At 45.5% G+C, this 25000-nt stretch overlaps 1 long non-coding RNA gene across 1 annotated transcript in view; it reads left to right on the top strand.

Moving 5' to 3' along the window:
* LOC121861163 overlaps window positions 1-25000 on the top strand; it is a 130570-nt gene that overhangs the window by 25373 nt on the left and 80197 nt on the right. Inside the window, exon 3 of the long non-coding RNA XR_006087984.1 lies at window positions 11055-11110. This is a non-coding gene — a long non-coding RNA (uncharacterized LOC121861163). The remainder of the gene's footprint in view (window positions 1-11054; window positions 11111-25000) is intronic.

Genomic DNA, 25000 nt, shown 5'->3' with positions numbered 1-25000 from the left:
TTCTTTCCTCCCCCTCTCCTACCTCCTCCACCCCCTCCCTCCCCTCCACCTTCCCTTCCGTCCACCTCCCTACCTCCTCCCTCCCACCTCTCGTTCCATTTCATTTTTGCACTCCCCTTTTTCATTTGAGTGACTGCTTGCTCCTCTTCCTGTTTCTCATTTCCCCTTTCACTTGGCTAAAATTACTTCCAACTCCTCCTCATGCTTCCTTTCTTCTTTCTTCTCTTCTTCCTCCTCCTCCTCTTGCTTCCCTTCCTTTTATTCATCTTCTTCCTCCTCTTCCGTTGTTCCATTCCCCCTTCCTGGGTAACTTAACTCTCTCTCTCTCTCTCTCTCTCTCTCTCTCTCTCTTTACTTCTTATCGATGACCTGACCTAACCTGTCCTGACCCCCCTCATGTCAGTGTTGTTAAGAGCCCTTATGACCTACCTTGATGTCCCCATTTACCTTAGTATGTTGGTGTAATATTTAACAGGGACACCCTCCTCATACGCCTCCGTCAGATCAATAAGTTCCTTGAATACCTTCCAGGGTACTCGAACAATATCTTACCTGTGTCTTTCTCATCGACAGGTATTGGTTTAATTAGGTTTTTACAGTAGGTTTTTTTTTAACATGTACAGGTATATTATGTTAGAATACCTGTACTTTACCTGTAGTTGGGTTTGTATTATTTGTACCTGTGTTTGTGTATCTGTTGAATACCTGTACCTGTAATTTTATCGATACCCAAAATTACAGGTAAGTACATCATTAATTACACCTACTGTAGAACTTTTGTAACCATTCACTGTATCATTAAAAATACAAATAAAATATATTAGCCGACTGTAGCCAGAACTGTTATGTGTAATGGGTTTTTCCGGGTTACAATGGCGACCTGTGATGACGTGTTTGTCTTCCCCTGAGGTAATTGGCACGTAGCGTTTACTTACCTGACGCCGCCAACACCTCATCCACCCCCTCACCCTAACCCTCCTTCATCTTCCACCCCCCATCACCCCTTTCCTCCACCCTTTAACCCACCCAACCCTCACCCCTCTCACCACCACCCCCTTCACCACCCCTTACCCCCCTCCATCATCCTACCCCCTTCCCCACACACCTAAACTACCACCTGTTTATGTGGTGTTAGGATAAATCTGGTTCTGAAAAGCTCCACTAAGCTCCATTAAGCTCCACTAAGCTCCACTAAAGCTCCACTATTCCTCCTCTGACATTCGCGTTACCAATATCCAAGGGGGCGAGGGGAGGTAATGGGTGGAATTAATTACATTCATGAAATTCAATGTTTTATTTTTTTACCTGTTGGATACTAAGACAGACAGACAGACAGACAGACAGGCAGACAGACAGACAGGCAGAGAGACAGACAGGCAGAGAGACAGACAGGCAGAGAGAGTTACTGTGACGGTGCATTAGGTAATGACTTTAAACCTTAATCTATATATTTTTATTTTAATACTAGTCTGGACACATACACACACACACACACACACACACACACACACACACACACATACACACACACACACACACACACACACACACACACACAGTTAAATGGACCAGGGTGACGAAGTGGTCGGTGGGGGGGGGGGGTTGTTGTAGTGGGCCGATAGTTGCAATTGGCTCGTTGGAGTGATAGATATCCAATAGGGAGTATCCACATCCTCACTGGCTTGTACATAGACATCCCAAGTGGCTCAGGATTATATAATATCCACACATAATATCCACATATAATATCCACACACAATATCACATAATATCCACACATAATATCCACACACAATATCCACACATAATATCCACATATAATATCCACACATAATATCCACACATTATATCCACACATTATATCCACATATAATATCCACACATAATATCCACATATAATATCCACACATAATATCCACACAGACTCCCTCATATCCTCAACATTCATAATAACTATTGGGTGCAAATGGTGGTAATATTCACCCCACCCGCCTGATGCACCTGGTGTGTTGGCTCCCTCCCCCCTCTACCCCCTCTTCCCTTCTCCCCCTCTCTCACCATGTTTACTCCCCTCACCGAGGAGAAGTGAGGGGTTCTTGCCTTCCTCAGTAGGTACCATCCCGAGAGAGAGGTGTGGATAGGAGAGGTGGTGGGTGGTGAGAAGGTGAGGAAGTGAAGAGAGAGAGAGAGAGAGAGAGAGAGAGAGAGAGAGAGAGAGAGAGAGAGAGAGAGAGAGAGAGAAATAATGCAAAATACATTTATATTTAAGCTAACAAATCAACGAAAAGAAGAAACAGTTGGCATTAATTTCTAACCTAACTCGAGGTAACAAAAATATACAGACCCTTAACATTTTATTTATTTATATATATATATTTAAACTCCCGGATAGAAGTCAGGTACGTTGTGTGTGTGTGTGTGTGTGTGTGTGTGTGTGTGTGTGTGTGTGTGTGTGTAGTATGTGGGATGTATGGATGTATGTATGTATGTATATGTATGTATGTATGTATGTATGCATGTATGTATGTATGTATGTATGTATGTATGTATGTATGTATGTATGTATGTATGTACAGTATGTGTATGTATGTATGTATGTATGTATGTATGTATGTACAATATGTATGTATGTATGTATGTAGCACCAAAACTAATGTATTTAATATTTATTTGTAGGTACATTTCTATAAATTTATGTATGCATAAATTATATGAATAAGCGTATCTGTATTTGTACATGATATGATTCATTGCTTAATATTGCATACATATCTGTGTGTGTGTGTGTGTGTGTGTGTGTGTGTGTGTGTTTTGATAGTAATACACAATATTTCTGACAACAACAACAATAAAAACATAAACAACTTTGAATTTTTTTTGGCAGAATACAATGGTTGCCGGCCCGACTTCAACACGGTAATAGGATTGTATGTACAGGTATATATATATATCCGTGTTATAAAAAAAGAGGTGTTACTATATCCATCTCGACTTCGTGTGTGTGTGTGTGTGTGTGTGTGTGTGTGTGTGTGTGTGTGTGGATCAAGCCAGTTAAGTAATTAAAAAACATTCTTCACCTTTTTTATTTCAACTCAACCTTCATCCATTCATCCATTCATCCATTCATCCATTCGACCTCTCCTGCACTCTCATCCATCAGTCAATCTTACCTTCATCATTCTACAACCTCGCTCTTTAACCACAACCCCTCACCTGGAACCTAGAACCTCACCTCTCGTCACCTCACTTCACCTCTCGTCACCTCACCTCACCTCTCGTCACCTCACCTCTCGTCACCTCACCTCCTCTGTCACCTCACCTCTCGTCACCTCACCTCACCTCTCGTCACCTCTCGTCACCTCACCTTTCTCTCCCTCAGGTAGCACCTTCGTCAGGCGGCCAAAATCATGATCCTCACCTCAACTAAACTGCCCAGATTCAACCCCTCCCCTCTTTCCCCTTCCCCTCTCTCCCCTCCCTCTTTCCCCTCCCCTCTCCCATCCCCTCCCTCCTACCCCTCGTTGGGCCTCCTCGTAAACACCCACCGGCGTCATTATGTGGCTTCCAGGACATATTTGACCGTTTTAAAGGCCGCCTCACTTACCCTCCTTTGTTTTGCCGGGATAAACAAACTTTGTGTCGCTCGTGTATGCAGCGGAGTCGATTTTGTTTGTTTTATAGAGGAATTGATGACGATAGACTCTGGGTTAGGTTAGGTTTTCTTTGGTTTGTATTATGACACACACACACACACACACACTCACACACACTCCACACACACACACACACACACTCTCACACACACACACACACACACAGACACACACACACACACACACACACACACACACACACACACATATGCTGTAAACCGTATCAGGTGATTATCCCGTGTACTATAATCGCTCCTGCCCATTCTTGTCGTCCGGGGTTATGTATACAACCTGTCGGGAATTATTGTGAAGAGGCAGCAGGAACAAATAGTGGTGGATTTAGTCAGTTTTTAGGTCGAGGCGTCCAACGATATGAGAGGAGTTTCAGGAAGCGGTATTTTCTTTCACTAGTGGCCAGAGATAATATGCTATCTCTCTCTCTCTCTCTCTCTCTCTCTCTCTCTCCTCCTCTCTCTTGGATAGCTCTTACCTTCATCTTTTTGTAATCCTCACTCATCATCTGGACACCTCTTCCATCCCCTCACTCCCTCTTTACCCCCCTCACCTCTCCTTACCCCCTCTCAGCCCTCTTCCCCCTTACCACCTTACTCCTTCACCCCTCTCTGCATATACCTCCCCTCACCTCCCCCTTCAGGATGGTGGTGGCAGACCTTGGTCGATTGGGTAATTATGTCTCCTCCCATACTCCGGTACACCATCGATCCTGGCGGGCGGCGGTGTGCTCCAACCTAACCTAACTCTACCTAACCAAACCTAACTAACCTAACCTAACCTAACCCTAACCCAACTGATTTAAATATACCTCTCTCTCTCTCTCTCTCTCTCTCTCTCTCTCTCTCTCTCTCTCTCTCACCTTATGCCTCACCTCTCCCCTCCTTTCTCTCCCTCTCTTGAACTTGTCTCCTTTCCTCCCGCGTGTGTCAGGGATCGATATTTTGTGCCACATGGTCGCTCTCCTTCGCCCCTCCTCCTTGCCCTCCTTCGTCTTAACCCATCTGTCCCATCAACCCATCATCCATTCATCTCGACGCCCAAGGGATACTGGTGTGGCATAGAATCAGCTGGTGGTAGGTGTGGTTGGTGGTGAGGTGTGGTTTGGTGTGGTGTGGTTGGTGGTGTGGTGGAGGACATTCTACTGGTGTGGTTAATGGAATGGAATTATGTGTAGTGTGGCTGATGGTATGGTAGTATAGTGTGACTGGTGGTAGTGTAGTGTGGCTGATGGTATGGTAGTATAGTGTGGCTGGTGGTAGTGTAGTGTAGTGTGGCTGATGGTATGGTAGTATAGTGTGGCTGGTGGTAGTGTATAGTGTGGCTGATGGTATGGTAGTATAGTATGGTTGGTGGTGGTGTAGTGCATAGTGTGGCTGGTGATAGTGTAGTGTAGTGTGGCTGATGGTATGGTAGTATAGTATGGTTGGTGGTAGTGTAGTGTAGTATAGTGTGGCTGATGGTATGGTAGTATAGTGTGGCTGGTGGTATGGTAGGAGTGTAGTATGGCTGGTGGTAGTGTAGTGTAGTATAGTGTAGTGTGGCTGATGGTAGTGTAGTGTAATATAGTGTGGCTGATGGTTGAAATACGGGTACTTGAATCATCCATAGTCTCTATATACACAGACGACCCCACCTATCTATATTTATACTATGGAAGGCTATAGGGTAGATGAACCACCTCTCATTACAGGTAGATGGAGGGGTTTGGGGGGCACAGGTGAGATACATGAAAGCAGGTAAGGTAGGAAAAGTTTGTATGTGTCGTGAATAATAAAGGTAGTGGAAGTACCAGTAAAGAATTTGTTTGTGTGTGTGTGTTTGTGTGTGTGTGTGTGTGTGTGTGTGTGTTTACAGTTGGGATCGGGGCGTGTACACTAAGGTGGAGTGGGAGGGGGTGGGGGGGAGGCTGGCATTAGGAAGGGGAGGGGTAGGGGTGGGGGGTTATGATAGAGGTGATGACTTCAAATAGTTCTCAAGTGAATAGAGTGAGATGACCAAGAGCACCAAAGACTGAGTAGGTGAGGAGAGAAGGGGGAGGAGGGAAGGGGGGAGGGGAGAGAGAGAGCAGAAGCAGTGTGAATAGATGGTTGATGGAAAGTTGTAGAGCGGTGAGAAAGTGTGTGTGTGTGTGTGTGTGTGTGTACAGAATATCGCATGTCTTTATATGGTAACCCGTGTTTATGAACAAAAATCTAATAGAGAAACTAATGTAACTAATCCTGACTGGCCTGATATTCCCATCCATCCCTTACCCCCTCCCCCCCTCCCCCGTCCACCATCCCCCTTCTCACTAACACAACAATAAAAAAGTTGTCCCCTCTTGTCTGGTCTCTGTATTTTTGTTTCCCGTTTTTTCCTTTATAATTGAATATTTTTTCCTCTCTGTTTTTGGTCTACGATGAATTTTTTTATTTGTTTTATTTTCTTATTTTTATTATTTTTTTTTAGTTATTCCTCGTTTATTGGAGACGTGTATCATTGGAAGGGTGTGTGTGTGTGTGTGTGTGTGTGTGTGTGTGTGTGTGTGTGTGTTGTGTGTGTGTGTGTGTGTGTGTTGTGCGTGTGTGTGTGTGTGTGTGTGTGTGTGTACGTGCGAAACCATGCCCTTCGGATACTTTTCGCCTTATATATATATATATTTTTTTATGCCCCTATTGCCCTATGGTAGAAAGAGGGGGCATATAGCCATTATTTTATTGGTTTAATTAATTTAATTCACGTAATTGATGTTAATAATAATAAAAACTTCTATAACTTTATCATTTAGGCATCAATTTGTATTCTGTTCAGAGATTATTCAAGTGAAATGTAATTGGTCCAAATCCTGACCAAACACCGAGAGCTGATTGGATGGAAATACAGCCATATTTACTGTGATTGGCTGACACTCACGCGCCATTGCCGGTATTACATTTTAAACTAAGTTAAATGAAATACACAGACTAGGTTTGATTTTTTACTTAGTTTCCCAGCTAAATTATTACCTAACCTAACGTAACCTTACCTATACGACACAAGCTTCAACAATTAATGGAGACAGTAAGCAAAGGTTCGATACACACACACACACACACACACACACCCAGAGACCTTAACTAACTGTGTGTGTGTGTGTAATAATAATAATAATTAACGGTTTGTTAAGAGCAGCGTAGAGGCTGAAATATACAGTTACATATTTGGGGAATGTAGGTTACGAATTACAATATTATACAAAATTAACATAAGTGACACAAATAAGACATATAATAACCCCAATTGAGGATAAAGCTCAAACTACAGTTCATTTCAACATGGTATTGTTGACAGTGTAGGGGCAGTGTTTACTAGGAGTGGAATACACTGATTTATTACAAGGATTGATAATTTTTTAATGGTTGGGACTGGGCTGTTCTTATAGCGATCAGTTCGTGCGTATGGGCTGGATGCGGTTGTGGTGTCGAACAGCAATTCTCTCGGACAAGGATCTCCAGTGGTAGTAGGGCGGTGTCGGGGATGGTGTAAGCTTCTTACCAGAATTGCAAGATGAGGTCGTGGTGATGGTCGGTGAGAGTCAGGTCCAGTGTGTTGAGCCTTCTTGATATGTGGAGTAGGAGAGGGAAGAATAATCTTGCATGCCCTCTTTTCTGGGTGTTTACGTTGTGTGGCATTTGAGACCAGGTGGGGGAGGCATGGAGTGAGCTTGGGAAGTATGAATGTTGTGTAAACAAGGGAGCTCTCGCAGGAACTCCGAGGACTTGAGTCAGCGGAGAGTGGAGACGGAAACTGGAGGGATTTGACAACTTCACTGACGTGTGGGTGTGTGTGTGTGTGTGTGTGTGTGTGTGTGTGTGTGTGTGTGTGTGTGTGTGTGTGCAGCATCTAGTTTAGCTCACTTACGCTACAGCACAGAGGTGATGGGGGTAAGTAGTTTCGAAAATTGCATCGTAATTAGCGGAGAAAAGCGAGTAAACGAGTGACTGTATGCCTATGACTATCTAGGCCTATGGTACTTAAAATTATTGTCTGTAGTGAAGATGTTGAGTGTATAATGTGTAATTACTGTATAATTTAGGGAATAATGTGATCTTATTCGTAGTGTTTGTTTATTTGTTTACCTCTATTGTTTGTTTACCTGTTTACCTGTATGATCTGGGGACGTGTTGACTCTCTGAGGGATGAGTTATGTATTTATTAAAACTATGAATATTTTAGGTGTCCGAGTGAAGTGTGTAAGCTATTGAACCTAACATCCACACTCCCACATCTCCCATCTCCCGCATCTCCCACATCTCCGCATCTCCCGCATCTCCACCACCTTCACATCTCCACATCTCACACCTCCACACCCCGCACCTTCCGCATCTCACATCTCCACCTTCACCTCCACCTCCACACCTCCCTTTTTACCTCCCACACCCCGCACCCCCCGCACCAGAGGTAGAAAGTGTCGAAGTAATAAAATTTTACTGATTAATTACATACCTGTGTCGTAGCTCAGGGGGGGGTGGGGGGGGTATTAGGTCTCATGGTCGTAAATACGTTCGTAAAGATGGGATTTACCCCTTTATCCCAGAGGTCGTTAAGGGCAACATAAATATATACGTCTGTGTTTACTTCCTTCTGATGAACAAAAAACAACAAAAACAACAAATAAATAGAAATAAGTAAAAAAATAATAAAGGAAAGTTTGAGTAATTTTGTTGCCATTTAAAAATTATCGTAAGGTTTGTTTCTGAATACAGGTGTCAGGGATGCCAACCTAACTACTGTACACACCTCCTGCTCCTCTTCCTCCTCCTCTTCATCCTCTTCCTCTTCTTCCTCCTCCTCCTTCATCCTCCTCTTCCTCTTCCTCCTCCTCCTCTTCCTCCTGCTCCTCCTCCTCCTCCTACCGAAGTCTGTTGTTGGTGCATTACTAAGTCTCGGGTGTTCGCCTCAGGGCTACAGGGAGGAGAGGGGGTAGGAGGGAGTAGGAGGAGGGGTGGAAGGGAGGGAAGGGAGTGGAAGGGGAGGAGAAAGGGCAGTTGGAGGTAGGGGGTAGAAGGAGGAGGGGTCAAGTAAAGAAGAATGGGGGAAGGGGAGGGAGGGAGGGGAGGAGGGAGGAGGGAGGAGGGGGAGGAAGGGGGAGGGGAGGGAGGAGGGAGGGAGGAGGAGGATGTGTTTTAATATGTGTTGTTGTTATTGTTGCTGCTGGTGCTGGTGATGTGTATATAGGGATGTGTATTGTACTATTAATTATAACATGTGTGGTGATGTGTGTGTCTTTTGGGGGAACGAGAAGGGTGTGTGTGTGTGTGTGTGTGTGTGTGTGTGTGTGTGTGTGTGTGTGTGTGTGTGTGTGTGTGTGTGGATGGTAGACATGACGTATATAACTCTCTCTCTCTCTCTCTTCCTTCCCTCTCTCTCTCTCTCTCTCTACTTCCCTTCACCCCCTCCCTTCTCCATCAGCCCTCCACCACCCCTCACTTCCCCTCTTCTCCCCTCCCACCCCTCACCCTCTCTCCCCCTCACCTATCATCCTCTTGACCAACAGACTCTCTCCACTCAACCTACTTCCCCTCACCCCGTTTCCCCTCTCCCTTTTCCCCTTCAACTAACTCTCCCAGCGTCTACCCCCGTCCTCACCCTCCACCTTCCCTCTCCCTCACCCCTCCACCCTCCCCTCTCCCTCTCTCCCTCCCCCACTCCCTCCTCTCCCCTCTCTCCCTCCCCACTCCTCCCCTCTCTGGATGGTGTCACTCCCCCTCGGCACAATCGCCACCTCCCTCAAGTCTTAACTCGATTTAAAAGCTTTGAACGTATCAAGAGTTGGTTTATTGAAGGATTGGGTGGGTTGGTTTAAGGATTGGAGTAGGTTGTTTAGTTGGTAGATTGTTTAGTTGGTCTGGTTGGTTTAGGTTGTGGTTTTTGGTCATAGGTTGGTTTAGGGATTGGAGTAGATTGGTTTAAGGGATTGGAGTAGGTTGGTTTAAGGGATTGGAGTAGATTGGTTTAAGGGATTGGAGTGGGTTGGTTTAAGGTATTGGAGTCCAGGTAGATTGGTATTAAGGTAATTAAGTACAGGCACAGGTAGATTGATTTAAACTAAAACTAGACTAATTAAAAGTATCAGACAATGAGAAAGTATAAAAATTAAATCAAAGTATATAAAAAGTATATAGACATCACTGAAAGGCTCCTCAGGGTAATAAATCTTACTTTTATTTAAATAAGGAAAATATAACACCAAAGAGAGCCATTAAAAAAAGAGCTAATTTGCATACTTGATTATATTGCTGTTGGGGTAAATTAATAAACAAAGTGAGTTATATAATTATGGTATATTTATTAGAGAGGAAGTGTTTAAAGGAAGGTGTATGTATGTATGTATGTATGTATGTATGTATGTTATGTATGTATGTATGTATGGTATGTATGTATGTATGTATGTATGTATGTATGTATGTATGTATGTATGTATGTATGTATGTATGTTATGTATGTATGTATGTATGGTATGCATGTATGTATGTATGTATGTATGTATACAGAGTCGTTCTCATTAACAAATTATGGTGGTATTAACGTTTTGTTGTTGTTGTTTGTGGAGAGGTCAGGGTGGTTGTTGGTGTATGCAAATGAGGGTAAACAAGTTTTCCATGGCCTTTATCCTTCCTCTTCTTCCTCTTCCTCCTCTTCTTCCTCTTCCTCCTCTTCTTCCTCTTCCTCTTCCTCTTCCTCTTCCCCTTCCTCTTCTTCCTCTTCCTCTTCCTCTTCATCCTTTTTCCCCCCTCCCTCCTTTTCTTCATTCTTTTCCTCCCCCTTCCTCCTCCCTCCTTCCCTTCTCTTCTTCCTCCTCCTTCTCTCCTCCTTCTCTCCTCCTTCCCTTCTCTTCCTCCTCCTCCTCCTCCTCGGTTACTGCCTCAGGGTTTATTATATATTAGAGACATTAATTTGTAGAAGCCACCAAGGTTAGGTTAGGTTTGGTTGGGTTAGGTTAGGTTAGGTTAGGTTAGGTTAGGTTAGGTTAGGTTAGGTTGGGTCAGGTTGGGTTAGGTTAGGTTGTGAGTGTTGTGATTTAAGTAATGTTGCCTAAATTTTTCACCTGAGTCCATATGTGCTTAAGTAAATATTCAGGCAGGTGAGTGTAGCTTTAATGTGTCCAAGAATTTATGATTCAACACGTGTGTAGTGAAGATATATACATACATACATACACACATACATACATACATACATACATACATACATTAAAAAACATATGGGATATTTACACCTCCTGAATGTGTCTTATCTTTAAAAAATAGATAAAACAAAAATAAATATCTTTTAAATCCTATGAAGTAAAGTTATCTCCCAGTTTGTCTCCTGAAAGTTTGTAAATTTCATCTCCTCAACTAATTAGGCAATCATCTCTAATTCCAGGTAGTGAAGAGGAGGGCAGAGTTACCAGGTCTCGCTACCACTCACCTGCGTTAAAGGTAAGTTGTTGTGGTTTTAGTGCCGTGGGTATAATGTGTTTTGGTGGGGAGGGGTGGGGGAGGGGAGGGGTGGGAGGGGAGTGAGATGCTGAGATAAATGTAGAGATGCTGGGAGTGAGGAAGAGATAATGAGAAATATGAAGAGATACTGAAATGTCGGTAGAGATACGAAGGATTACTGGAGAGAGAGAGAGAGAGAGGAGAGAGAGGGTGGAGAGAGAGAGAGAGAGAGAGAGAGAGAGAGAGAGAGAGAGAGAGAGAGAGAGAGAGGGACAGAGAGAGACCCATCCCTCTCCTCCCCTACCATCACCCCTCCTCTCCCCAACCCCTCACCCCGCTCCCCACCCCCCCTTGTCACCCCTTCTCAGCCCTGTGGTATCAAACGTTAAATTTGATTATTACACCAGTCCTAGGAATGAGTTTATCCTTCTACACTCCATTTGTGTGTGTGTGTGGGTGTGTGTGTGTGTCTGTGTGTGTGTGTGTGTGTGTGTGTGTGTGTGTCCAGTTCCATCCCGGGCTCGTACTATATAACAGATGGGGACAGGATGACTGGCAAATCTCTAGGGCCTCCCCCTTCTCTCCTGGTCCTTGGCTGGCTCACGTCGTTCTGTTGCTGGTCATGTCTGGTAGAGGCTGGACCAAAGCTGCCTCAGTTTCTCCTTGGACATGATAACTAAATTCTTACGTGTATTAATTATTTGTGTTGATTTTTTGGGTACCTATTTTATACGTTTATTATTATTATTATTATTGTGTGTGTGTGTGTGTGTGTGTGTGTGTGTGTGTGTGTGTGTGTGTGTGTATTATTATTGTGTGTGAACAGTCCATTATAAATTCCTTGTATTCAGTTATTATTAAACACAAAGAAGCCAAGAGCGTGGGGCGTCGGGTCACACCAGTCACAAGACGAAGCTTCCAAAGGTCAAGCTGACATTATAGGTAGAGGTCACTGTAGAATAGTTATACATTAAACGCCATATATTTCCGGGTGTGGCGGAGGTGTACCAGAGCTGTGTAGGGCGGGATGTGTATTGTGTGTTGGAGCTGTCTTCCCCCTACACCCCGAACACCCCCCTCCCCCTCTCTCTCTCTCTCCCCCCCTTCCCCTCCCCTCCCTCCCTTCCCCCTCTGACGAGCAGCCGTGACATATTTAGGCCAAACAGGAAATATATGTAGTTACTATCGGAGAAAACATGAGGGTTGTCAGTGGGGAATTATTTTATTATGCCCCTCACCATGTATGTACGGGGGGGAGGGAGGGAGGGAGGGGGGGGTATATATTGATCGCCAGTATGTTAGTCTGTCCATAGATCCATCCAACCACACACACACACACACACACACACACACTACCCCCCGGTGGATTACATGACGGCTGTAAATAACTCTCGACCTATTACACTAACAACACATCAATAAACCCGTCCTCAAACTTTTTAATTAAGTCATTATTTAAAGTGAGAGGCGGTGGTTATTATTGGGTATCTGTTGTCTGTTTAAATTCATTCACCGGGGGACTGTGTGTGTGTGTGACTGTGTGGGACTGTGTGTGTGTGTGTGTGTGTGTGTGTGTGTGTGTGTGTGGGACTGTGTGTGTGTGTGTGTGTGTGTGGGACTGTGTGGGGCTGTGTGTGTGTGTGTGTGTGTGTGGGACTGTGTGTGTGTATGTGTGGGACTGTGTGTGTGTGTGTGTGTGTGTGTGTGTGTGGGACTGTGTGTGTGTGTGTGTGTGGGACTGTGTGTGGGACTGTGTGTGTGTGTGTGTGTGTGGGACTGTGTGTGTGTGTGTGTGTGTGTGATAAATCCCTTCCGGATATGAAAACAAAACCCCACACATTATCTATTTGTCATTCATAAAAACCGGAAATTATCCTGACTAACGTAACTAAAAAAAATCCGGATTAATTTTCACATCAACTGAATATGAAAAATTAAAATGAAAAAAAAATTGTAAAAATTCTCAATATAAATACAAAAATGAATAACAATGGTTGAGTCAAGGAAAAAAAATAGTTAACATTTAAATTGGGTCAGTGACATATTCTTGGTATGTATGTATGTATGTATGTATGTATGTATGTATGTATGTATGTATGTATGTATGTAATAATCTATAATTGGGGTCACGCTAATACAAGGTGTCACACTAATCACAAAACACACCTTGATAGTCATCTCAACACACCTATAGTTCACCTGTCACCTTAATTATCTAAAACAGGTGAATCAAAACACTGTGATAATACCCAGATAATTAATTTATTTTTTTTTAAACTGATATAGAGTAATTTCACTCACGTATTTAGCTTAAGATTAAATTTCGTTTTGGCGCGAAAAAAAAAATGACATTAAATAAGTAAATGATTATGAAGTATTATCATTAACCTGATTACCTGTTGACGTTGTTATGTGAGATCTGATTAGCGCACCTGGGTATTGGTTACATGATTATCTCCCCCCCCCTCTCTCTCTCTCTCTGTCTCTAGTTCTCTCTTTTTTTGTTTTTCTCTGTCTGTCTATCTGTCTGTCTCTCTGTCTCTTGTATGGTGGCTGTAGTACCAGGCACCTGCAGCCACGCCCCGTGATATCATCCTGGGGCGTGGTGAGTCCCTCTCTCCCCTCCCCCCTCTCCCCTCCCCCCTCACCTAACCCCTTCTCCCTCCCCTCCCCTCCACTATCTGTCCTGGTAGACTTGTAAAAGGGAAGGGGTGAGGGGTGGGTAAGGGGGGAATGGTGGTCAGGTCTCTTAATTGTAGACCTCTGACACCACCTGTCTCACGGGAGGTAGTGTACCGTCACCACCTGTCTCACGGGAGGTAGTGTACCGTCACCGCCTGTCTCACGGGAGGTAGTGTACCGTCACCACCTGTCTCCACGGGAGGTAGTGTACCGTCACTGCCTGTCTCACGGGAGGTAGTGTACCGTCACCACCTGTCTCACGGGAGGTAGTGTACCGTCACCACCTGTCTCACTGGGGAGGTAGTGTACCGTCACCACCTGTCTCACGGGAGGTAGTGTACCGTCACCACCTGTCTCAGGAGGTAGTGTGTCACCACCTGTCTCACGGGAGGTAGTGTACCGTCACCACCTGTACGGGAGGTAGTACCGTCACCACCTGTCTCACCACCTGTCTCACGGAGGTAGTGTACCGTCACCACCTGTCTCACGCATTGATACGTGCCAGGAACCCAAAGTATATCCATAACACTCCTCCCTCCCCCTCCCTCTCGAACCCCTCAGCCAGACACACATCACGCCCACTCCGTCTGCTTCATCCCCCCTCTTTTTCGTCCCCACTCTTGTGTCTCTCCCCCTCCCCACTCCCCTTCCCCTTCCCCTCCACCATTACTCCAGCCCACAGCCCAGGTCCTCCCTCCTCCCTCACCCCTCCATTTTAGAACCCATGACCCCCTATCTCCTCCCACTCAATGCCTACACTTTGTTCCTGTCTCTTTCATTCTGTGCCCACTTCTCTCCTCTCTCTATCTCTTACTCTGTCTTTCTTTCTTTCTTTTTCTCTTTCTTTCTTTCTTTCTTTCTTTTTTCTTTCTTTTCTTTTCTCTCTCTCTCTCTCCAAGATTGCGACCTCCTCCTCCCTCCTTGCACTTCAACCCCTCCCCTCACTCCCCCCAGGTCAGATTTATTAACGTGTTTGCCATTTGTTCAGGATCAAGCGTGGACAAGAGGGAGGACACACACACACACACACACACACACACACACACACACACACACACACACACACATACATACACATATACACTCACACATACACTCACATATACACTCACGACACACTTTCCACACCGTTCTAAAGTGCTATTTAGTGCCGTGGCTTAAGTGCATCTGTCTGAAACTCTCCCATGCATCTTAGCTAACTGGGGGGGTAAGGGAGGGGTGGAGGGATAGAGGGAGGAGGGAGGAGGAAGGGGAGGAGGGGGAGGAGGGGGAGGAGGGGAGGAGGGGATTCTGGTCTAAATGGCTATACCGAAGAGGATTGTTAATTTATATGGCCACATATCCTCGAAGAATGGCCACACACACACACACACACACACACACACACACAGTCAGGGATAATGGCGTCATATAGTCCACTGATAACAAGCTTTGTACAGCCAGTTCAAAATGACTGGATAGGGTTTTAGCCACACAGTCACTTAAGATCACCAATACAGTCACTCGGATATCACCAACACAATCACGGCTAAATAAACAACACCACAAATTACCAATAACAAAAATCACAGATAAAAGAAAAAAATCTAACTTTTTTTACCGGATAAATAACCAAATATGGATAAACAGACAAATCACAGATGAATTAAATATAGATAGTTGATTTTTTTTTTTACATGTGCAGTCAAGAGATGAATAAATGGCGTCGTTTTTCACCATTATTTTTTTGCGACGCCATCATGAAGTAAAACCTTGCCTGGAGCGGAGTATTTTTTTTTTTCTCCCAAGAGCAGGAAGGTAACAGTAAAAAGTGGTGAGCCTGTACCTGTGTAGACCTGGTGTGGGGGAGGTGGGGGTGGGGGATGGGGGTGGGGGGGTGGGGGGTGGGGTGGGGTGGGGTGGGGTAGGGGTGTGGGTGGGGGGTGGTGAAGGTGGTAGGAACGGTGAAAAAAACCCTCATATGAAACAAGTGGAGTTATGTGAGATAGTGTGTGTGTGTTTGTGTGTGTGTGTGTGTGTGTGTGTGTGTGTGTGTGTGTGTGTGTGTGTGTGTGTGTAATGATCCTAGAACTCTCAGCCTCTGAGACTCTTGCTCCATTACCCAACATGTACGGCGGCAATGGGCCTTCAGGTGATACATACACACACAAACACACACACACACACACACACACTCTCTCTCTCTCTCTCTCTCTCTCTCTGTCACTGAAGACCATTCTTGTCTGAGAGTCTAACTTATCAAAAGTTCAGTTTGTAATCAGTGTAAACCTTGGACGCTAATTGTGTTCCTCGCAGGACTGTAGGGGGTGTGTGTGTGTGTGTGTGTGTGTGTGTGTGTGTGTGTGTGTGTCTAGGCAAGGTTTATGTTTGAGTGGTTTCCTGTGTATTTATACACACACACACACACACACACACACACACACACACTCCATCCTTTACATCAGAGAAGGGGCACTAAGATAACATTAGACCTCACAATACACAGACAAACACACACTACACACACACACACACACACACACACACACACACACACACACACACACACACACACACAGCCTGAGAAGTGAACAACCAACTGCATCCTCTAGGTATACTGATAACTAAGATAACACGATAAGATAACACGATAAGAATTCCACAAACTTAATTAAAAACAATTCATCTCAACATAAGAAATGACGTAACTACAGGAAATAACTGTATCTAATCAGTACAGAATTATTACAGTAATTGGTCTTGTATCTTAGTTTGAGTTGACGAGGGAAGTTGAGGTGGTGGATGGTGTGACGTGTTACTAATTGACCTTCTCGTGACCTTGAATTATTAGAAGGATGTTATTGGTGCTGTATTTATTGTCGATGTAATGGTTATAAATGTTATTGTTGGTGAGTGGTTGATATTGTAATTTCTGTAATTTTTTTTTATAGGAACGTAATTTTAACCCCAGTGGTCTCGTTATTAACATTGGTAGTTCGCCTTTAGTCTAATTATTTACGATCATTAATGTATTTTAACTTAACCATATAATATTATTTTTTGTTTATTTCGCTATAATTTCCCTCTACCCAATGCTGTGACGTCACGATTATAATGAATACATGGGGTATATAATTACATGTTTATATTGTGAGCTAGAGGACCCCGGTTCGATCCCCAGGTAAGGTGAAATCACAGGTGCTAGGTTAACATCAGTCTTTCGGGCAGTAATTGGAGACTTGGATGTTAATCGATTGGCGTAGAGTATTTCAGGGTTGGTGGGGAGCTAATGGTCGTCCTGGAACCGGGTCATACACTCATACACCTTGTTAACTCCAGCCAAGCCCAGCTCCAGCATAGCACAGCCCACCCCAGTCTAACACAGCCCACCCCAGCTTAGCACACCCCAGCTTAGCACAGCCCAGATCACCCCAGCCCATCCCACGAGTTATGGGGATTTGTTATCAAGGTGAGGGATTGTATAGGGGTGAGGGATGAGGTGGCGTGAGATCTGAGCATCTCGGCGGCTTTACCTACTACAGGGCGTGGGTGAAGGGGGAGCCACTGAGCTGGACACCTGGCGGCTACTCTCTCCAACTATTATTTGTTGACTCTTGATATTGTGGGATGATTCTTGGTTGGTTCTTGGTTGATTCTTGTTTGATTCATGGTTGGTTCTTGGTTGGTTCCTTCTGCCCTTATACAGAGAAAGAGAGAGAGAGAGAGAGAGAGAGAGAGAGAGAGAGAGAGAGATGCCTGTACACTCGACTGAAATTCCTGACTCCCCTCCCCCCTTCACTCTGGTGTGTGTGTGTGTGTGTGACATAAGAGGTTAGCGTGCGTTGTCCTCAGTGTTCCTGACAGTAACGCGCTAACCACTGTGTAAAGGATCTATTGAATACCTGATTATCGCTCACCGTAATGACCCTCACGCCACCGCCCTCAGCTATTCAGGGGGTGGGGGGTGAAGGAGGAGGGTGGGGGGGTGAGGAGGTGGGGGGCGGTGAAGGAGGAGGAGTGGGGGCGGTGGTGAGTGATATCCTGTATGTGAGGGTGTGGGTGGCAGGACTGTATGTGTGTGTGTGTGTGTGTGTGTGTGTGTGGGTGGCAGGACTGTATGTGTGTGTGTGTGTGTGTGTGGACTTACAAGTGGTGTGGCATTATAATATGAAACTCCCCAAAGAGATAAGTAAATAAACCATCCAGCCATCCATCCATCCATCCAGCCAGCCATCCATCCATCCATCCATCCATCCAGCCATCCATCCATCCATCCAGCCAGCCAGCCATCCATCCATCCATCCATCCATCCAGCCATCCATCCAGCCATCCATCCAATCCATCCAGCCATCCATCCACCATCCATCTATCCATCCAGCCAGCCATCCATCCATCCATCCATCCATCCATCCATCCAGCCATCCATCCATCCAGCCATCCATCCATCCAGCCATCCATATTTGAGGCAGGAATGTAGTGATAGGCAGTTTCATTTAGGTGCCAGTGACAGTGCCAAACACCTAGACAGTGCAGGCCAGTGCAAACCAGACAGTACGCATGCCAGTCCAACCCGCAGTGAGTGCCAACAGTCAACCCAGACAGTGCCAGTGCCAGTGCCAAACCCTAGACAGTACCGACAGTGCCAGTCCCAAACCCTAGACATTGATTGGGACGACGATAAAACAGTGTCTATGATAAGAGACACTAAGGGTGAGGATTATTACCTACCTACCTGGCTGTACCTTTGTTGTTCTCACCTCACAGGGAGATATGAGGAGGGTGTAGGGGAGGAAGAGAGTAGAGAAGAGGCTAATAAATGAGGTAAATGAGAGATAATGATGGTAGATGAGAGATAAGGTCAGGTTTGGTTAGGTTACGTTAGGTTTGGTTAGGTTACGTTAGGTTTGGTTAGTTGGTTAAAGGGTTCGTAGTAAATTCCTGGTGGGGTTCACGAAAGAGGAGTCGACAGGAAGAGGAAGAGAAGACAAAAGGACAAGAAGAAGGAATAAGAAAAGACTTTAATAGAGAAGACTTGGGTACGAGTTTAAAGGGGGAGGAGGTGGGGGGAGGGGAGGGAGGGGGAAGGAGGGGTGGATGGGTTTAGGGGAGGGAGGAGTGGGGGAGGGGGGGAGTGAAGGGGAAGGAGGGGGCGTGATGGGTGGATGCGGTGAAGGGGTGGGGAACAGGAGGGGGGAGGTGGGGGTGGGGTTTAGGGAGGAGGGGGGGGAGGGGGGGAAGAGGGAAGGAGGGGGGGAGGTGGTGGGTGAGGGGTGGGGAACAGGAGGGGGGAGGGTGGGGGTTAGGGGGAGGAGGGGGGGAGGAGGGGGGGAGGGGAGTGAAGGGGAAGAGGGGGTGAGGTGGATGTGGTGAGGGGTGGGGAACAGGAGGGGGGGAGGTGAGGGGTGGGGGCAGGAAAGTGAGGGTGAGGGGTAGGAAGAGGGGGTGGAAGGGGAGGGGGTGAGGGGAGAGAGGATGATAAAGCACAAGAGTCTATGAAAATAAAAGATAACAAAGACAGTTGAAGAGTGGGAAGTTCAAGGAAGAGTCCTTAGGAGAGGTAGGAGGAGGAGGAGGAAGGAAGAAGAGGAGGAAGGAAGAAGAGGAGGAGGAGGAAGAGGGAGGAGGAGGAGGAGGAGGAGGAGGAGGAGGGAGGAGGAGGAGGGGAGGGGAGGGGAGGAGGAGGAGGGAGGAGGAGGAGGAGGAGGAGGAGGAGAAGGAAAAACAAGAGAGAGAGAGAGAAAGAAAGAGAGAGACCGTCGGCTTTTTACGCTTTCTTCAGGTGTCCTGAGTTCGCAAAGCATCATAGACGGTCGTGGTCGATAGTGGGAGATATTCACCTGGCCAAGTGGCCCTGGGAGGGTGCAGGTGAGAGGGAGGGAGGGAAGGGAGGGGATGGGGAGGGAGGGAGGGGAGTGGGGGAGGGGAGGGGGGGAAGATCAAGGAAGGAAGATGGTGGGAGAGAGGAGGAATAGGAGGGTCAAGACGGTGAAGAGGAGGAGGATTAAGGAAAGGAGGAGGAGAGAGGGAAGAAGGAAAAAGAAAGAAGAAGGAAGGAAGGATGGAAGGATGGAAGGAAGGAAGTGGGGGGAGGAGTAGGGTAAGGGGTGAGTTAAAGGAGAGAGACTAGGGGGTAGGGAGAGGGGTGAGGGGTAGGCATGGAAGGAGGGAAGGCGAGGGGAAGGTAGGTATTCAAGGGGAGAGGGTGATAAGAAAGATGATGGAGGAGACGGGAAATGGAGGAATGAGGGAGAGGAGGGGAGGAATGAGGGAGAGCAGGAATGAAGAGTGATATTTGGATGGAAGGAGGAAGAGACGATGATAACGAAAGAGGAATAATGGCAAGAATGAAATACTATAAAGTGAATGTCGTGTTGGGAGGAAATAGACTCAACCCAAAGTATATTTAGAAAGTTCCAATATTAAAAATTCTCCTGATCTTCTAACCTAACCTAACCTAACCTAACCTAACCTAACCTAACCTAACTAATAGAAAGAAACCATAGCTCTCTTTAAAGTCATCTAGGCCAATATTTACACATTAAGAGGTGGATGGTGATTGGCCAATACTTGTCATTGTTAGAGAGAGAGACGGTCATGCATTCCCATTCCCCGTGCCAAATATTTCTGTGTTTAGAGTTAGGTGCGCTTTATTGTGTGTGTGTGTGTGTGTGTGTGTGTGTGTGTGTGTGTGTGTGTGTGCTGTAAGAGTCTGTCTGTTTTACACGTGTTTATGTCTAAGCCCCTCCCCCCCATTCCCTTCCCTCATTCCCCCTTCCCCTCCCTCCCTGTACACCCTGCTCCTTCATCTCATTCTTTCCCTCCTTAGGAAATTTGGCAGATGCAGGTCTCAGGGCGTGCATCATGGTGGAGAGAGAGAGAGAGAGAGAGAGAGAGAGAGAGAGAGAGAGACTAATTGCCCCAGAGTGAGTTTACAGAAAGGTATATCCAAGCATGTAATGGGTGAAGAATAATCCCCGTGTTAGCCCCGTGTTAGCCCCGTGTTAGCCCCGTGTTATCTTTCTCCGGAGAGTAGTTCCACCTGTTGCCGCTGGAGGCGCACCTAAACGGGTTTAATTTGTCGTATGTATGTAATGGTCCTCATGAGGGTGATCCCCGACTCCCCGTGAAGACATTCTTGTCTCTTGTCGTGTAGAGAGAGAGAGAGAGAATATTTTTATCTCTCTCTCTCTCTCTCTCCATACTACAGGTACAAAGAACAGGTAAACTTCACCACTCGCTGACCTCCCCCCCGCAGACAGCCTTTCATAATAAGAACTGTACTCTTCCTCTCCCAGCCTCTTCCTACCCCGCCATTCACTTCTTAAATTACTTTCAAACTTTGATGAATGGTCGCCTGTGGTCTCCGGTAGATTACTATATACAAACTTTCGCTAAGTACATTACCTTCAAAGTTTATATACTCTCAAATATTACCAATTGTATCTTTTTGTGTAGTTTTAAAACTTTTGCTGTGAGATCTCGCTCGTGTATTTAGAAAGTTGGTATACGTTGATGATATTTTCTCATATAGACTTTGACAAAATACTATTCGTTGGCTTGTAAAAACTACCCAAAATATATATAATCCTCTCTATATATGATGGCTTGTTTATATACGTCTATTATGCTAGTAGAAATAATCATAGAATAACAGTTTATATACAGTGAAAACTATTATGATATACCCTATAATGTATATAGTGTATGATTATAGTCAAATATCTCCTGAAGTCAAATGTCTCCTGAAGTCAAACACCCCCTGAAGTCAAACACCCCCTGAAGTCAAACACCCCCTGAAGTCACTATTAACTGGCAGGTACAGGTAAGCAGCGAGGATTGGTCGTGGTAGTAGTGGTAGTGGTGGTAGTGGTGGTAGTGATGGTAGTGGTGGGTCTCGCAGCAAATCCCTTCACTTCCATCACGGGAAATTGGTCAAGCTCGTCCATGCGATTCTTGAGCCGATAAGAGACACACAGCCTTCCTTGGTCTGTGGGTCATCTGTGCCCCGGTGAGAGGTGGAGGAGGGGGAAGGAAAGGGGGGGGAAGGGGGGGATTTGGTTGAATTTTGGTAGGGTGGAGGGGGAGGGAGGGGGTATTTGGTTGAATTTTGTCGTGTTTTCTCGTGTTTTTTTCCTTATTTTATCATATACCGTATTTTTTTTTATCCTGAATGTTATACCAGCCGAGTTAACACTAATAAGTACTTAATGAGGGAGGTAGAGTCATATCTTTATGTGGGGTATATGATGGTTAATAAAATATACCGAGGATATATTTTCAGTAGGTACCGTAGTATTTCAATTTTCTTCGTAATACTCTTAGTAGTTTCTGGCTAAAAGGACCAATATACAGTAATATAGTGTTATGAGCCTGGTAGAGATGAGGTCTGAGCTTTTGAGCCTGTGAGCCGTGAGAGTGTGAGTCGTGAGCATGTGAGCTATGGGCCGTGAGACTGTGAGCAATGAGCCTGTAAACCGTGAAACTATAAGCCGTAATCCTGTGAGCCGTGAGCCGTAATTCTGTGAGCCTGTGAGCAGTAATCTTGTGAGCCATGAGCCGTAATCCTGTGAGCCGTAATCCTGTGAACCGTGAGCCGTAATCCTGTGAGCCGTAATCCTGTGAGCCGTAATCCTGTGAGCCATAATCCTGTGAGCCGTGAGCCGTATTCCTGTGAACCGTGAGCCGTAATCCTGTGAGTCGTGAGCTTGTAAGACACTCGTAGAGATGTCTAAAAGTAAAGACATTTTCTTAAGCCAGTGGTGATAAGACAATGTAATAATGACCTCTTGATATTAATACACATGCTTCCGGTGGGAGTGGGGGGGTGGTGGGTGGTGGTGGTGGGTGGTTGGGGTGGGTGGTGGGGGTGGTGGGGGTGGTTGTATTGCGTTAGTGTTGTTGTTCCTGTTGTTGTTGTTGTTGTTTCTGTAGTTGTTGTTGTTGTTATTGTTTCTGTAGTAGTTGTTTTTATTGTTGTGTATGTGTTTGTTTTTGTTTCTGTAGTTGTATTGTGGATGTTGTTGTTGTTGTTGTTGTTGTTGTAGTTATCGTTGTTGTTGATGTTGTTTCTGTAGTTGTTATTGTTGTTGTTTCTGATGTTTTTGTGTCTTTTTTTATTTTGTTTTCAATTTATGAGGCTAGGGAGGCTAGGTTAATGAGTCTAAGCTGTAAGTAATGCCGCTGTGTTGTGAGTGATGGCAGGTTCTTATGTCAGTAATGCCGCTGTGTTGTGAGTGATGGCTGGTTCTTATGTCAGTAATGCCGCTGTGTTGTGAGTGATGGCAGGTTCTTATGTCAGTAATGCCGTTGTGTTGTGAGTGATGGCAGGTTCTTATGTCAGTAATGCCGCTGTGTTGTGAGTGATGGCAGGTTCTTATGTCAGTAATGCCGTTGTGTTGTGAGTGATGGCAGGTTCTTATGTCAGCTTATCTATAAACCCGAGTCTTAACATGTGTTTATTTTTAGCTCAAGTAATTTAGTAAACAAGATGATCTATGGATAAGACTTGATCCTGGTTTTGTCTTCAGCTTGTCTTTGTCTTCACTTGCCTTGTCTTCACCCCAGCCTTGTCTTCACCCCAGCCTTGTCTTCACCCCATCCTTGTCTTCACCCCATCTCTTCTTCACCCCATCTCTGTCTTCACCCCAGCCTTGTCTTCACCCCATCTTGTCTTCACCCCATCTTGTCTTCACCCCATCTTGTGTTCACCCCATCTTGTTCTCACCCCATCCTTGTCTTCACCCCAGCCTTGTCTTCACCCCCAGCCTTGTCTTCACCCCATCTTGTCTTCACCCCATCCGTGTCCTCACCCCATCTGGCTCTCCTGTAGTCCCCATCACAAAGGGTAATAATAATTAGGCTTTTCTTATCGAGTTAAGGATACTGGGGCAGGTTCTCCTGGGTATTTGTTCAGGCCCCGTTGGTGACGTCTGCGTTGATGGTGACCTCTGTGTTGATGGTGACGTCTGTGTTGGTTGTGACGTCTGTGCTGGTGGTGGTGACGTCTGTGTTGATGGTGACGTCTGTGTTGATGGTGACGTCTGTGTTCGTTGTGACGTCTGTGTTGGTTGTGACGTCTGTGTTGGTGGTGACGTGAGTGAGCGGGTGGATTAAACGTCTTTTTCCACTTTTGTGTTAACTATGACTATTAGAGAGAGAGAGAGAGAGAGAGAGAGAGAGAGAGAGAGAGAGAGAGAGAGAGCTCCTGCCCACACCTCACACTGAGTGACATAAAGTGAATCAGGATATCCTCTTTAACGGGAAGTCATCGTGGATAATTCACTTTATTCACTGAGCTCATTCTTCATTGACTATACCTTTCGTTCATTCACCCCCCTTCTTCCTTCACTTCACCTTTCCTTTCCACTCCTTCTGCCCCTCTCCCTTCCCTCCTCCCCGTCCCTTGATATATAATTCTTCTTCATGGTGGGGGTCAAATGGGCTCTAGTTAAACGGGGCTGTCAGTTGGGTCTAAACGGGCTGCCAGTTGGGTCTAAAGGGAGGCTGCCTATAGTTTAAGCCAATAGACCCGCTGCGGTTTCTACTTATGTTTTTGTTTTTTTGTTTTTTTCTTCTTATCTGTTGTAATCCAGTCCAGTTAGACTTCAACTCAATATCCAACTCAGCCTGACCTGAGTTGTTTCCATATATATATATATACACAAACAGTAGGTAGAACAAGTAGATGGTGGGGGGGTGGGGGGTGGTGGGGGTGTAGGGTGGTGGGGTTGTGGTGGGGTGACGGAGAACAATGTGTCACTATCTCAGGTGGTGATATTATCTAGGTCATTGTACTTGGAAATGGTTTTGATTTAATTTGATAATGTTTCCTGGTGTATGTTATTGTTCCTACTACAATGTGTGTGTGTGTGTGTGTGTGTGTGTGTGTGTGTGTGTGTGTGTGTGTGTGTGTGTGTGTGTGTGTGTGTGTGTAAAGAAAACAATGAACAAAATACAGATTGAAAAATATTGAGAAAAAAGAAAAAAAATACTCCTTGGAATCGGAATAAAGAATTGGTTAGAGAAAGGAAAGTCGAGTGAGGTTGAGAAGGTTTACAAGACAATTGGCGGTGTGTAAAATCTATACCAAGAGTCCTCCAGCCTGTTCCATATCTAGGGCTTGATCCTTCGTGGTTCTTATCTCGAGAGGCCGCTGGTTGTTGTGGGTGGTGGGGTGGTGGTGGTGTGGGGTGTGGTGGTGGTGGGTGGGGTGGTGACAGGTGGTGGTGA

This window comes from Homarus americanus, unplaced genomic scaffold (assembly GCF_018991925.1).
Source record: "Homarus americanus isolate GMGI-L3 unplaced genomic scaffold, GMGI_Hamer_2.0 scaffold52806, whole genome shotgun sequence".
NCBI classification, from domain to species: Eukaryota; Metazoa; Arthropoda; class Malacostraca; order Decapoda; family Nephropidae; genus Homarus; species Homarus americanus.
The sequence above is the reverse complement of the archived record's forward strand: the minus strand, read 5'-3'. Positions and strand labels throughout refer to the sequence as shown.